General features: G+C 43.7%; 1 protein-coding gene across 4 annotated transcripts in view; it reads left to right on the forward strand.

The window, feature by feature from the left end:
• NFATC2 (nuclear factor of activated T cells 2) overlaps window positions 1-15182 on the forward strand; it is a 202480-nt gene that overhangs the window by 87492 nt on the left and 99806 nt on the right. The gene's annotated exons all lie outside the window — the stretch shown is intronic.

Consider the following 15182-nt stretch of genomic DNA (forward strand, 5'->3'; position numbering starts at 1 on the left):
TTGGTTTCCTTTAAAAAAAAAAAACCCGGAACAGGTTGGGGCAGCTTGGCAGCTCCAGACCGCCAAGTCGCCTCACTTTCGCCTTTCCCCATCCAGATGGCGGGGAGGTGACTGATGGCTGGCTCAAATATTTGCTAGCACTTTGGAATGGTAGCTTTTTGAGCCAGTCAAAGGAGCCTGGACGACGGGGTCAGGACGGGAGGAGGATGACTGGCAGATGTTGCTGTCTGCACAGATTTTTTGGGTCAACTTCAGAGGCGTCTGAGTCAACCCAACATGCGGGTCTGTAAGCAGCCTTTTTGTCCCTGATTCATGAAACAGAATTATGGGTTACGGGTATGTTGCAAGTTCTCATTGAGCCCAGAGAACTGAGAGTTAAATGGATCCTTCCCCTGAGGTGCAACCTCACACATTTTTTGAGCCACAGACTTCTGATAGTCAGTGTGGTGCAATGGTTAAGAGCATCAGACTGTAATCTAGAGAACCATGTTTGTTTGTTTTTCACTCCTTGATATGTAGCTAGACTGACCTTGGGCCAGTCACAGTTCTCTCTGAACTTTCTCAGCCCCACCTACCTCATAAGGCACCTGTTGTGGAGAGAGGAAGGGAAGGTGATTGTAAGCCACTTTGAGACTCTTTAGGGTAGAGAAAAATGGAGTATAAAAACCAGCTGTTCTGGTTTGTCTCTGCAAATCAGTCTCTTTGGTGGCCTCTCCACTGTTCCTTTCTCTCACGCTGCAGAGGTTCCTGAAACAAATGCAGAGGAGGCCCCTGATAACCACAGTTCTCTTTTGTTTCTCTTCTGCTGCTGGCCTGGTTGTAATTTTTGGCACCAGAGGATCCGTAACATCTTGGTTTGTGGCGGCTCGATAAAATAAAGACAGTAAAATAAAAATAAAAATCCCCACCCCCGGTGCCATTAACAAGACTGACACACTGTTTTGAGGCAAAAGTGAGTGTTTTGTTTCACAGCTGGCTTTCCTGCATTATGTCAGTGGCCGTTACTATTGAAAGTAAACACCCTGACTGGATAAGTCAACAGTATTCTGTTTAGACAGCGCTCATAAACTACAGTAGCTGTAGGTAGGCTTTATGGAGTGCCAGCCCCTGAGGGGAAGAAAAGGAATAGTGTGAAATAACTGCTTGCGATACACCTTTCCTGAGCCTTCTAGAGAGGGTGAATTTACTGGGGATTAATACATGGTGCAAAAGAAAACCAGTTTAAGCTAACTGGGCCAATTCAGCTGCTTGCATGTGCCTTTTACATGGATGACAATGCTGAAGAGACAATCCCTACCATATCTTTTGTTTCTTTTTACCCTTCCATCTTTTGGTGGGGGTGGGGTGGGGGAAATTATGAAGTCCAACATTATTTATGATAGTGTTTTCAGGCTGTGAGGAACCATTTTCAAATCCAAAACACGAACCAAAGAAAGCAACATTCCCTTATCGCTTTTGGCTGGTTCTTCCAACCTATGAACGCAAGGATTTTTAAAGAAATGGACCTCTTTGTTCTTCACTCCATACCCTTCTGTGTTTCTCCCAAAAGCTGATAGTGCTTGAATTATGAGGTCAGGAGACCCTTAATGAAATCCACCTGCACTACCACCCTATAATTTGTCTCAGTTTTAGGTCCTTCCAACAGGAGGAAACTGAAAGGAAAGGTAAATACAGTCAAAACCCTTGGGGAACTTGGAGGCTATTTAAAACTACAATCCTAGAAGCTCAGATAAAATATATACCACAAGTTAGGAAAGGCATAAACAGGTATAAGAAAAGGCCTGCATGGTTAACAAACAAAGTAATGGAAGCTGTAAAAGCTGTAAAAGGTAAGAAGGACTCCTTTAAGCGGTGGAAAGCTAGTCCAAGTGAGATTAATAAAAGGGAACTCAGATAAAATGTATAACACAAGTTAGGAAAGGCACAAACAGGTATAAGTAAAGGCCTGCATGGTTAACAAACAAAGCAATGGAAGCTGTAAAAGGTAAGAAGGATTCCTTTAAGCAGTGGAAAGCTAGTCCGAGTGAGATTAATAAAAGGGAACACAGGCTGTGGCAAATCAAATGCAAGACTGTGATCAGGCAGGCAAAAAGGGACTATGAGGAGCATATTGCAAAAAACATAAAGACCAATAATAAAAATTTCTTCAAGTATATTAGAAGCAGGAAACCAGCCAGGGAGGCAGTGGGGCCCTTGGATGACCAAGGGGTAAAAGGATTATTGAAGGAGGATAGGGAAATGGCTGAGAAGCTGAATGCATTTTTTGCCTCCGTCTTCACTGTGGAAGATGAGAAGCGTTTGCCTGCTCCAGAATCACTTATTTTGGAAGTGGTGTTGAAAGACCTGAGCCAGATTGAGGTGACAAGAGAGGAGGTCCTACAACTGATAGACAAATTAAAAACTAATAAGTCACCACGTCCGGATGGCATACATCCAAGAACTCAAAGTTGAACTTGTGGATCTTCTGACGAAAATCTGTAATCTTTCATTGAAATCTGCCTCCGTTCCTGAACACTGGAAGGTAGCAAATGTCACCCCCATCTTTAAAAAGGGTTCCAGAGTAGATCCGGGAAATTACAGGCAGTGAAGTGGCCAAGTTTGCAGATGACACTAAAATATTCAGGGTGGTGAGAACCAGAGAGGATTGTGAGGCACTCCAAAGGGATCTTTTGAGGCTGGGTGAGTGGGCATCAACGTGGCAGATGAGGTTCAATGTGGCCAAGTGCAAAGTAATGTACATTGGGGCCAAAAATCCCAGCTACAAATATGAGTTTGATGGGGTGCGAACTGGCAGAGACTGACCAAGAGAGAGATCTTGGGGTTGTGGTAGATAACTCACTGAAAATGTCAAGACAGTGTGCGATTGCAAAAAAAAGGCCAACGTCATGCTGGGAATTATTAGGAAGGGAATTGAAAACAAATCAGCCAGTTTCATAATGCCCCTGTATAAATCGATGGTGCAGTCTCACTTGGAATACTGTGTACAATTCTGGTCACTGCACCTCAAAAAGGATATTACAGCATTGGAAAAAGTGCAGAAAAGGGCAACTAGAATGATTAAAGGGTTGGAACACTTTCCCTATGAAGAAAGGTTAAAACACTTGGGGCTCTTTAGCTTGGAGAAACGTCGACTGCGGGGTGACATGATAGAGGTTTACAAGATTATGCATGGGATGGAGAAGGTAGAGAAAGAAGTACTTTTCTCCCTTTCTCACAATACAAGAACCCGTGGGCATTTGATGAAATTGCTGAGCAGTCAGGTTAGAACGGATAAAAGGAGGTACTTCTTCACCCAAAGGGTGATTAACATGTGGAAATCACTGCCACAGGAGGTGGTGGCAGCTACAAGCATAGACAGCTTCAAGAGGGGGTTATATAAAAATATGGAGCAGAGGTCCATCAGTGTCTATTAGCCACAGTGTGTGTGTGTATATATATATATATATATATATATATATATATTTGGCCACTGTGTGACACAGAGTGTTGGACTGGATGGGCCATTGGCCTGATCCAACATGGCTTCTCTTATGTTCTTAGGAGCAGTCTGGGAAGGAAAAACAGCCTGCCCCCCACAATGGAGGGGGTACAGGAAAAAGAGGAGACTTCCACATGTCCTGCACAGGTGTGATGTAGTGGTTGTATTATCTGGAAGACCCAAGTTTGAATCCCCACTTGAGCCATGGAAGCTCTCTGGGTGACCTTGGGGCCAGTCACACTTTCTCAGCCTGACTTATCTCATAGGGTTGTTGTGAGGATAAAAGGGTCCTTTTCTTATGTTCAGAGTAAGAAACAGAGCAAGGACATGGTAGGCCCATTGCGAGGGCACGAAAATGAAATTGTAAAAGGTAATGAAGAGGGCAGAACTGCTCAATTCCTACTTTTCCTCAGTCTTCTCTTCTGAGGGAAGCAGTGCTCAACATGGCAAAAACAGAACATATAAGGAGGGTATGAAGTTCCAACCTAGGATCAGCATAGGGGTAGTACATAAACACCTAGTTTCTGTAAATGAAACTAAGTCCTCAGGGCAGATGAATTGCATCCAAGGGTTCTAAAAGAGCTTATGGATGTAATTTCTGAGCCTCTGGCTATTATTTTTGAGAATTCTTGGAGAGCAGGAGAGGTGCCAGAAGATTGGAGGCGGGCGAATGTTGTCCCCATCTTCAAGAAGGGGAAAAAAGATGATCCAAGTAACTACTGACCCATCAGCTTGACATCTATACCTGGAAAAGTTTTAGAACAAATCATCAGTCCTGGAACATTTAGAAAGAATGGATGTGATTACTAAGAGCCAGCATGGGTTTCTCAAGAACAAGTAATGTCAGACTAACCTGATCTCTTTTTTTGAGAAAGTGACTACCTTGCTGGATCAGAGGAATGCTGTAGATATCATTTATCTTGATTTCAGTAAGGCTTTTGATAAGGTTCCACATACTATCCTTGTTGACAAGTTGGTAAAATGTGGTTTGGATCTTGTCACCGTTAGGTGGATCTGTAACTGATTGACAGATCGCACCCAAAGAGTGCTTGTGAATGGTTCCTCATTCTATTGGAGAGGAGTGACAAGTGGAGTGCCTCAAGGGTCTGTGCTGGGACCTGTTTTGTTCAACATCTTTATAAATGATTTGTACGAAGGAATAGAGGGAACACTTATTAAATTTGCCGATGATACTAAATTGGGAGGGATTACAAACGCAGAAGACAGAAACAGTATGACCTTGACAGGCTGAAAAACTGGGCTAAAATCAATAAAATGAATTTTAATAGGGATAAATGTAAAGTTCTGCATTTAGTTAGGAAAAATCCAATGCATGGTTATAGGATGTGGGAGACTTGTCTTAGCAGTATGTGCAAAAAGGATCTAGGGGTCTTAATGAATCATACGTGATGCGGTGGCTAAAAAGGCAAATGCAATTTTGGGCTGTATCAGCAGAAGTATAGTGTCCAGATCACGTGATGTGATGGTATCACTTTACTCTGCTCTGGTAAGACCTCACCTGGAGTATTGTGTTCAGTTTTGGGCACCACATTTTAAGAAGGATATAGATAAGCTGGAACGGGTCCAGAGGAGGGTGACGAAGATGGTGAGTGGTCTGGAGACCAAGTCCTATGAGGAAAGGTTGAAGGAGCTGGGGATGTTTAGCCTGGAGAGGAGGCGGCTGAGAGGTGATATGATCACCATCTTCAAGTACTTGAAGGGCTGTCATATAGAGGATGGTGTGGAATTGTTTTCTGTGGCCCCAGAAGGTAGGACCAGAAGCAATGGGTTGAAATTAAATCAAAAGAGTTTCTGGCTCAACATTAGGAAGAACATCCTGACTGTTAGAGCGGCTCCTCAGTGGAACAGGCTTCCTTGGAAGGTGGTGGGCTCTCCTTCCTTGGAGGTTTTTAAACAGAGGCTAGATGGCCATCTGACAGCAATGCTGACCCTGTGAATTAGGCAGATCATGAGAAGGAGGACAGGAAGGGTGGCATCAGTGCTTAGATCTTGGGGTGTTCTCTTACACACCCAAGGTAATACTGATTGCCAGTTTGGGGGTTAGTCAGTAATTTTTCTCCAGGCTTGTTTGGCCAGAGATCCTGGAGGCTTTTGCCATCTTCTGTGCCTGGAGCAGGGGTCACTTTGGGGAGGTAGTTGTGAAGTTCCTGCATTATGCAGGGGGTTGGACTAGCTGACCATGGAGGTCCCTTCCAACTCTTGTGGTTCTGCTGTAGTCATATTGCCCCTCCACCAAAACTACTTTTTGCACATCAAAGTAGCTGAAGATGGAATTCTGGCACCATCTGTAGTAGAATGGTTCTGCAGGGGACAGATGCATAAGGAGATGTATAAAAATCAGTCCCAGATTCTATACTGCTGGGTGGGTGGGGGGGATAGTTTCTGTTCCTTGCTGAAATAGTTTCTATTCCTTAGGCCATTGAATGAATGATTTATTATGATCAACATTAGGAAGAACTTTCTGACTGTTAGAGTGGTTCCTCAGTGGAACAGGCTTCCTTGGGAGATGGTGGGCTCTCCTTCCTTGGGAGGTGGTAGGCTCTTCTTCCAAAGTGGAGGTTTTTAAACAGAGGCTAGAGGGCCATCTGACAGCAATGAAGATCCTGTGAACTTAGGGGGAGGTGTTTGTGAGTTTCCTGCATTGTGCAGGAGGTTGGACTAGATGACCCTAGAGGTCCCTTCCAACTCTAGGATTCTATGTTTCTATGAGGATAAAATAGAGGAGAGGAGAATGCTTTGGATCCCCATCAGGGGGGAATGCAGGGTATAAATGAATGTCTCACCCCTGAGCTGTGTAAGGCTCAAGCCACGGCTCACAAAGGTGGTGGGTCATGCCCATCTTGCAGAGGATGAGAGCATTTCCTGCTTGGGGGCAGGTTGACCCTGGTTGGAGAGCAGGCTCACAGGTCTTTGGCCCACCAGAACTTTTCCTTGTGGCCTTAATGGAGAATCCACCATTGCCTTCCAATAATTATATGCTGCACTCCAAGCTCTGTTCCTACAGGCTGAAGTAGAAGTTATTCATATAATCCTGAAATCAATATGAACCAGTTTCATGTGGGTCTATGCATAATCAGGAAAGTGCCTGGGGATCTTGGAGTGCCTGGGAGATTCCTAGGATAAAGATGAGCATCTAATTATTTTGAATAAACAAATCTTGTCCTGTCTTCTACATAACTGTACTGAAACAAATCTGTGTTCTTAGAGCATTATTGTTATTTTGAATCCTGTTATCCCCACTTAAAAAAAAAAACCCACTCTCAAATCTTTAGCAATAACCTAGTTCCCCATTGTTTTCACTATATTTGCAAAAGCTGAGGTCTAGAAAGGAAAGCATCCTTTTATGCTAACCTCACCCAACAGCTATTCCCTCTGGGAAGATGTGGGGTGGATGTCCCAGGCTGGTTGTGAGGCATGATGGATTATTTCTATTGCTGATCAAACTCTCCTTGGCCAGTGAATTCTCTGCACCAGCCTTTCTTCTTTCTGTGACAAAACAACACTGACAAAGGGGGCTCACCTCATTCTTGGTTAGAACTCATCCTCTTGCCAACCCTCTTTCCAGAAAAGAATTTTCAGGAATCTGCTTAATACTTTCATTCCCCTGTTGCAGATCTCCACAAAGCTGAATGCTCAGCTTTGCTGAAGCATTTGTCCTGTAGCCAAAGTTCTGCCCTTCTGCTAACAGGGCCTCCGCTCAAATAGATAGACCCCAGTTGTCCTCTGTGGGGGTTCCTGATGACCATTTGAGTTGGACTCCCCCAAACCTTCTCCTGTTGTTCAAGCATGTGAACTGTTTCCTTTGGCCAGTGTTCTTTAAGATCCTGACATGGCCACAGATAAAAGAGAAGTTTTAATGCAGTTAGTGATTGAAGCACTGTCCATTTGGCTGGAACGTATCCACAGCCAGTGTGAGTCATAGATTCAGAGCATCTTGGGACTCTTTGGGGGTGTGTGAAATAAACTGATTGACAGAAGAGGGTATTCAATCCAAACAAATAACTGGTGAAAGTGGTCAGATAGATAGCTGAGTGAAGAGGGATCCTCCACGGAGTCATAACCTAGATGGATTCAGAGAAAGTTAGAAGATATTGGAGAACAGGTTGTCCTCTATGGCCATGCAGATAGGCATAGAGAGTCATGTTGGAGAGATCTGGTGAAGGAAACCGTGGACATCTTTAGCATAACCATGCGGGGACAAAATCATAGTTCTCCTTAGGGTTTTCTGAAACAGAAGCTAAGGGGACTCAACAAAAGGGATAGGGTGCTGCTGTTGAAGCATTGTTTATAGGAGAACAGGGAATCCTTAGGAACAGAATGGGATGTGGTATGGGGGGTGCAGAATCACACAAATCACACATGCCCTACTTGTTTGGGAGGGTTTGCTTTATTCACAAAAGAGGTCACACAAGAGTGTTGGGTTGACTTCTGCCAATTTCTGCACAAGCAATGGATCCCTCTACTGCACCCCTCTCTGTTTTAAAGGGTCTCCTGACCTTCAGAATAATGTTGATAACCCCAGTATAGTAAACTCCTGAAGATTTTGGTGTGGAGCCTATGGAGGGACCTCTGCCAGGGATGTTGCTGCTATAGAGTCCACCCTCCAGAGCAGCCATTTTCTCCAGGGGAACTGAATTACAACTGATCAGTTGTAGTTCTGGGATATCTCCAGGTCCCACCTGGAGATTCAGAAGTCTGCTTTAGAAGCATCTTCACAGGAGATGAAAAAAAGGAAGGGAAATGTTCGTTGCATGGACTACTTCTGTAAGGTTCAGTCAGCACAGAGTACTTTGCTCATTGTAAAAATTTACAGAATTTGCAGTTAAACAGAAAAGAGGCATCTGTTTTGGAAACGCTGCCTTTGATAATGGATCCCAGCAAATATCGTCAAGTGTGTGGATCAAAAACTCATGTTGTGCCATTCTTTTGAAAATGTCCTTGGCTGTAACCAGTTCAAAACTGATTCAAAATTTCTACACATTTCCTGCCATTTTCTGTGCAGTACTTTCTAATAAGCATCATTCTGGTAAATAATTATTTGCCAACTTTCTTGTATGACTCTCTCCCCCCCTTTTCATCGCCCAGTGTTTCAAAGTTGCTAAGGGTTTAATTGTATTTTCCCTGTAATACTGAAATACAAAGGGCATACCTATAAATAAAGGGCAATGTTTTCTATGCAGAATTCTTGCCACATGGGCAGGTTTTCTCTGAGTAGGGTCTGTTTTTGCCATCTTGCAACTGACTGGTTTCTTCTGCAAGAATCTTTAAGTTGTGCAACGCTTTCCATCTGGGTATGATTAGTTATATTTGACAAAGGCAACTCTGTCCTAAACCTTTTTTTTTTCATAGCTGCATGGTAATAAAATCCCAGCCCCCATCCACTGACTTTCCAGGTTCCTTTCTGCCATTAATTCCCTCCCTTCCATCACTTTGTTATGATATCCATGTACTCTGGTAGGGCTTCCAAAGGTAAAATACCCATAAATGCAGTACATAGGAACATAAGAAGAGCCCTGCTGGATCACATCCAGTCCAGTGGACTCACACAGTGGCCATCAGGCATAGAGGCTGATGTTGCCTCCTGGCTCTGGGATTCAGAGGCTGACTGCCTCTGAACATGGAGGCTCCCTTCATCATCTTGGCTAGTAGCCACTGATAGACCTATCCTCCATGGATCTGTCTAATTCCCTTTTAAAGCTCTTTCGTCCTGTGGCCATCACTACATTCTGTGGCAGTGAATTCCACATTTTAATCACTCTCTGTGCAAAGGAGTTTGTTTTGTCTGTTCTGAATCTACTGCCCGTCAGCTTCATTGGATGTCCTCGAATTCCAGTATTTTGGGAGAGGCAGAAAAATTTCTGTAAGCTCTCTGCATAATTTTATAAACCTCTATCATGCCCCCCCCCTTTAGTTTTACATGTGAAGCTTTCTTACACTGAATCAGACCACTGGTCCATCAAAGTCAGTATTATCTATTCAGACTAGCAGTAGCTGTCCAGGGTCATTGACTGAGGTCTTTCACATCACCTACTGCCTGATCCTTTTGAACTGGAGATGCTGGAGATTGAACATGAGACCTTTTGCATGCTAAACAGATGATCTGCTACTGAGCCATGACCACCTCCCCCCCAAAGTAGTACAGTCCTTGTGATCTCCTTGTGTCCTTTGGTGTAGTGTTTAAGTGCAAGGACTCTTATCTGGTGTAGAGCCAGTTTAGTGTAGTGGTTAAGTGCATGGACTCTTGGGAGAACCAGGTTTGATTCCCCACTCCTCCACTTTCAACTGCTGGAATGGCCTTGGGTCAGCCATAGCTCTCGCAGGAGTTGTCCTTGAAAGAGCAGCTGCTGCAAGAGCTCTCTCAGCCCCACCTACCTCACAGGGACCGATTTCGCACTTACCTTACGCCTCTCTCATGTTCGTCTTCTCAGCGGGACTTCCTTTCGATTTCATAAGAACATAAGAGAAGCCACATTGGATCAGGCCAATGGCCCATCCAGTCCAACATTCTGTGCCACACAGTGGCCAAAAAACCCAAGCACCATCAGGAGGTCCACCAGTGGGGCTAGAAGCCCTCCCACTGTGCCCCCCACAAGCACCAAAAGCTGTTTGCTGCACAAAAACGCCGATGCTTGCTGCAGCCCTGGGGCAGATAGTGTGAAATCGGAAGGAAGCCCTGCTGAGAAGACGAACATGAGAGCAGTGTAAGGTGAGCGGGAACTCGGTCATGGTGTTTGTTGTGGGGAGGAAGGTAAAGAAGATTGTGAGCCACTCTGAGATCCAGAGTGGAGGACAGGATACAAATCCAATGTCGTCGTCTTCTTCTGTTTCTGTTTGAGCTCTCTCAGCTCCACCTACCTCATAGGTTGTCTATTGTGGGGAGGGGATTGTAAGCTGTTCTGAGGATCCTTTGGGTAGTGAAGGGTGGGGTATAAATCCAATCTCCTCCTCCTTTTCACTCATGCTCAGAAGCTCCTGGATAGCTTTTAGACATTGCAGTGGGATGCAGGACAAAGTTTTATGGACCGCTTAGGCTTACTTCCAAACTTGCTATATCTGTGTGCATAAGGAAGTATTATTACAGCATCAGTTCCCCTTCAGTTCCTGATAGTACTGGGATATCTAGAAAGTACTTGGCATTAAGCTATTAGCTATAAAAGCAAGGTGGAGTTCTAAATCAATCAGTATCTCTGCAGGATGGTTGGTTTTAAAACTTTATTTAAGCTTTCCTGCCTTTTACACCATATGCATACTTTTCAACATAGTGGTTTTAAACCTGGGCAATTATCTGTTTTTCAGGTTGTTCTGATGGTAAAATGCCAGATTTATCCTGTTTCTGCTCTTTGTTGTTCCTTAGAAGAATCCGCACATGGAAAATTTCCGTTTTTTATTTTTATTAACCACCCTTTTATGAATGCATCTGTCATTGCATTTACCTGTTTGGTTAACTAATAAAACTGAAAGAAATGTTTTATTAGCTAAACTGCAGTCTTTATAAGGGATGTACTTATTTAAAGCTGATCTATCAGGCTACACTGGAACTCCCTCAGAAAATGTTTCTCTTCAGAATCAACTCAGCAGATATATTCTCAAAGACTTAATGTAAGCCTCTCTTTTAGAGTGCTACAGATGGATTGTGGGGGAAGTCGATATAGTTCAAAACTATATATCATTTCAGAACTATAAATCTCTTGTTAGCAGTAAATCCAATTATGAACTCATCAGAAGTCTTGACTATTTACAAGGAATGATTAATTACACAAGCCATGTGGAAGAAATAAGTAACTTCTGTGAAAGTCATCTTAGCATTTCTACTGAAGACCGACAGTCTTGTGGGCCAGCTGGGTGAATAATAGAGTTTCTTAACTTAACAAAAACTAAAGTAATGTACACGAGCAACAGTGCAATCCTAAAGAGAGTTCCTCTAGTTAAGCCCATTGCAATAACTGATCTTAGACTGGAGTAACTCTCCTCAGAATTGCACTGTAAGTGTGATAGGTTGTAAAATATATATTTTTAGAAGTGAATTTTTAATTGCGCAATGAGTAACTCTAGAACAGACAAAAATAGGGTTGCCATGCCAGCCCAGTGCTTGCAAATGGCAGAAGACTAGAGGAGAAGGTGCCCAGTGAAACAGTGTCACGTGAAACCACTTCTGGCTGCATAGCTGGTAGTTATGTTACCACATTATGGGGGCATTCTTAGGTTTCCTCAGAAGTCTACAGTAAAAATCATAGAGAACTGGGAAATTCCTATAGCATTGTGTGATGCAGTGAAATCACTTCTAGGTTCTTATCCAGAAGTGATGTGGCATTAATGATGCCTTCTCCCCATTTTCCTCCACTGTTCAATTGAACAGCTGATGGGGTTCCCTTCAATGGTACCAATCATCTGGTAACCTTAGCCAGAACTTGGTGACAATGGGCTCTGAGCTGTTTTTCTGAAAGTCTATGCCTGTATGGTAGTGGTAATTCCAGAGGGTAGCCATGTTAGTCAGTTGTAGTAAACTTCTGCAGGAATCTAATAGTACCTTTTAAAGACCAACAGAAACATTTTTTTCCCAGCATGATCTCTTATTTATTCATTCATTAATTTAAAATGTTTTTGCCACCTTTCCACCCAGCCAGGGTCCACAGGATGGCAAACGTAAAAATATTAGAACATTAAAACAATCATAATACAGTTAAAAATATAAAATGTAATTGATATTTAACACATAATCCTACAAGAAGGGCTAAAAACCACTATTGGGGGCAGGGGTTGTTTTGCAGAAAAATAGGTGGTGGAGCTCGTCCAGGGATTGTTATGCAGCTGCACCTACTATTCAGTGGGCAAGGTGGGAAGGAGGAGGGGGAACCCTCAGAAAGGTTCAGGAGCTGCACTCCTGTGAGCTCCTTCTGAATTCAAGGCCTGATCGGGGGTATGCCAGCAGAATCTCCCTGGGTATGGACTTTGGTTTTGGTGACATGATGGAGAAGACCCTTTCTCAGCCTCAGATGGTGGGAGCAACCAAAGCAGGGCCTCTGAGGCTGACCAGAAGGAGTAGGTAGGGTCATAAGGAAGAAGGCTAGGGTTGCCAGACCCCTGGTTTGGGCGGGGGTTCCCCCAATTTTCAGAGCTTCAGCCTGCCGCCAGCCAGCTGGTCAGCAGGGGAAGCCCCACCCCCAAACAGGCACATCATGTGTCAACATTGTCAGCATGATGACATCACATTGAAGTGATGTTATCACACCAAGGATGCTGTACAGTGATGGTCTAGCATTTTGACCAAAGCTCTATAGTAACCATAGAGTTTTGGCCAAAATGCTAGAGCGTTGCCATGTGACATTCCCAGTGCAAGGATGTCACCCTGCCCCCTCAGTCCTAGAAGGCTTCCTCTCACTCTCTGCTGGGTGAATAATTGGACCTGGCAACCCTAAAGAAGGCAGTCCTTAAGCTATGTCAGTTCTAGGCTGTACACGACTTTAAAAGTCAATACCAGCACCTTGAATTGCACTCGAAGCCAATTGGAAGTCAGAAAAGGTGGAACATGGAACAAGACTTGTAGGTGGAACAAGACTGGAGTGATATGGCCCCTACCACCACCAACTATCAGCACTCTGACTGCACTATTCTGTACCATCTGGACAGTTTTCAAGGACAGCCCCACACAGAGCACATATAGATTCAGAGCTCACTTCGTCCGATGCATAGAATTTTCTTAGCATGTATTTTCATGTATACTGCAGGAGCATGCAAAAAAAAAATCTAATATCTAGAATCTTTTTTTCTCTTAATCACACGGTTAATACTTACTGGAGTTAACCAAGTACAACATTTTTGGGAAGATGTAGATGTCAAGGGCATATAATTCCAAGCTGAAGGTTCTGAGTTCTCTCCTTGGCACCTCCAGTTAAATAAGTCACTGGTTAATAACATAAGAGCATAAGAACATAAGAGAAGCCATGTTGGATCAGGCCAATGGCCCATCCAGTCCAACACTCAGTGTCACACAGTGGCCAAAAAACCCAAGTGCCATCAGGAGGTCCACCAGTGGGGCTAGAAGCCCTCCCACTGTGCCCCCCACAAGCACCAAGAATACAGAGCATCACTGCCCCAGACAAAGAGTTCTGACAATATACTGTGGCTAGTAGCCACTGATGGACCTCTGCTCCATATGCTTATCAAATTCCCCCTTGAAGCTTTCTATGTTTGTCTATCGCTGAGAGAAGACTCACCAGAGATCTAAGAGAGCTTCTATCAGAGTAGAGAGTACCTGGGCTAGATAGGCCATTGGTCTGATTCAGTCTGATGAATTTTGTATATTGAAAACTGAGTGAGTACCATTTTCACACAAATATGTGGGAGTTAGTCCTCAAAATCAGGAAGGATGTTCCAAAATACGATGTTTGAAGTAGTCCCTGAAAGGGAATTAGCACCTGAAACACAACCTTTCTGTTCATGGTTTGGTGCTTATTTTCTCTTTGTGGTTGGGCTTGGTTCCCTCTTCTGTTCATTATATTGCTGAAACATTTTCATAAGTTTGCATTGGTGTAAAAATATTATTAATGTTTAATGGGCACTGGTAGAAAAGTTTTAAGTAACCAATGTACCAGGGGAGCCATGGCTTAGTGACAGAGCACTTGTTTGGTATACAGAAGGTCTCAGGTTCAATCCTTGACATCTACAGTTAAAAGGACCAAGCAGCAGATGATGAGAAGGACCTCAGTCTGAGATCCTGGAGATCCGCTGCCAGTCTGAGTAGACAATATTGACTCTGATGGACCAATGATCTGGTTCTGTATAAGGCATTTTCACGTATGTTCATGTGACTGTAGTTCAGCTGAAAGAAGGAGGAAAGAAAAATGCCCAACTACAAACAGGGAGGCTGTGTGGCCTGGCCAACAGTCCACAGTTCAGTGCCTTCTGTGATAACCTCTTCCTCCTCCTTTTCACCCTGAGAGCATTAGAAGCAAAGAAAGATACAAAACTGTTGAAAAGAACTATCTGGAGAAGAAGGGATGGAATAGATGTGGAGGAGTTCCAATTCAGGTCTTGAACTCCAAGGTCACCTAACCTAAACAGTTGCCCTAGCGACACATCTGGAGCATTCAGAAGGAAATTCTTGATCTTTTCCAGCTGTTGCAACTGAAGGGGAAGGATGCTCAGATTGCAGCTGTCCTGCATTATAAAGCACAAGGCGATTGCTAGGGATACAGTGCTTCTACTCAACTATTTTGTAATGCAGTTAATGCTCCAGGATGTGCAAGCACATGCATTCTTATGGAGCTATGGTTCTCAGGTTCCAGGCCAGGTGTGTCCTTAAAAAGGCAAGACAGTTAACCAGGGCTGCAGTCACACACACTAAATAGTGCACTTTCCACCCACTTTCCAACTGGATTTTGCCAGTTTGCATAGTAAAATTAAGTTGAAAAGTGCATTGAAAGTGGATTGGAAGTGCATTATTTAGTGTGTGTGATCGGGGCCCTGAGGAGGTATTTGTTCCTTTTAGTAGATTATTCATTATATTTACTAAGAGTAGAGCGAGAAGCAAAGGAGTTCCAGGGGCAAAGACGTGAAGTTTAAGGTACACACAAAGAAAATCTTGCCTACTACAATAGCAGCTCAACAGTGAGGCTAAGTGGGTATCTCTCCCAGATGTATTCTTTATGTGCAGAGTGACCTGTCTTGAGGGAAATGGTTGGTC

The sequence above is a fragment of the Heteronotia binoei genome, chromosome 2, assembly GCF_032191835.1.
Source record: "Heteronotia binoei isolate CCM8104 ecotype False Entrance Well chromosome 2, APGP_CSIRO_Hbin_v1, whole genome shotgun sequence".
NCBI lineage: Eukaryota > Metazoa > Chordata > Lepidosauria > Squamata > Gekkonidae > Heteronotia > Heteronotia binoei.